Source organism: Octopus bimaculoides, chromosome 4 (assembly GCF_001194135.2).
Source record: "Octopus bimaculoides isolate UCB-OBI-ISO-001 chromosome 4, ASM119413v2, whole genome shotgun sequence".
Classification (NCBI taxonomy): domain Eukaryota; kingdom Metazoa; phylum Mollusca; class Cephalopoda; order Octopoda; family Octopodidae; genus Octopus; species Octopus bimaculoides.
This window is the reverse complement of record NC_068984.1, coordinates 123,941,308-123,942,329: the sequence shown is the minus strand read 5'-3', so window position 1 is coordinate 123,942,329 and position 1,022 is coordinate 123,941,308.

Sequence of the window (1,022 nt, the reverse complement as noted above, 5' to 3'; positions counted from 1 at the left end):
ACACAAACATGTATAGAACATATATATATGTTGCGTCGAAACATAATAATTCAGTTTGAGGGATTAATAGATATGCGGGTATTCTATTTCAGATAATACAAAAAAAAAATAATAATAATAACCTAATGAGTATATCTGAAAGTAAACTCATGGTATCCATTTGCACATCACGAAATAATACTTAAAGAATATAACCATTATACCAGCAGGGTATATACTATACTTCCTAATTATCTCCTGCTTTAATTAACACTTAAATTAATGAAGGAACTACACGTGTTTCGGTATTGGAAGATTACAATATATATACATTCACACAATTGTATATATATATATATATATATATATATATATATAAATACATATATGCAATCATCAGACTTACAAATATTACAACACATTTTCAGGTTCTTTTTCAATATATTATAAATCTAATTTTACATCCCTTTAAAAAATAAGCAATAAATTTAGGCATTAAAGAGTAAAAATTTAAAATTATAAATAAAAATTATACTTTGTAATATTAAGAATTAAAATTTATATATTATACATTATAAATATGAATTATTATAGATATCAACCTTGTAAAGTCAAGTGTATAATGTCAAATACAATTTATAAGATATAAAATTATACTTCAGAATAAAAATGTCTGTATTTAATTGTGAAATATAACAAGAAAAATTCAAATATATATCTTCCCTTTTTGCTGGCGTCAAGATTAATTTTCAAAATGGTGATTCCTCTAATCTGTACTGACCGTGGGAATACGGCGTAGTGGTTGTTAATAATAATAATAATAATAATAATAATAATAATAATAATAATAATAATAATAACAACAACAACATCGAAAAATACCTAAGGAATGAGAACCCAGGTTCGAAATTTCCCCAAGACACCTGATGAACGCTGGAGGGTATATCAGCCGAAACGTTGTGTTAACAGCAAACACGATGAGGACAAATATCCGTCAAGTGTAAATAATGTAAATAATGTATATATATATATCATGTGTATAT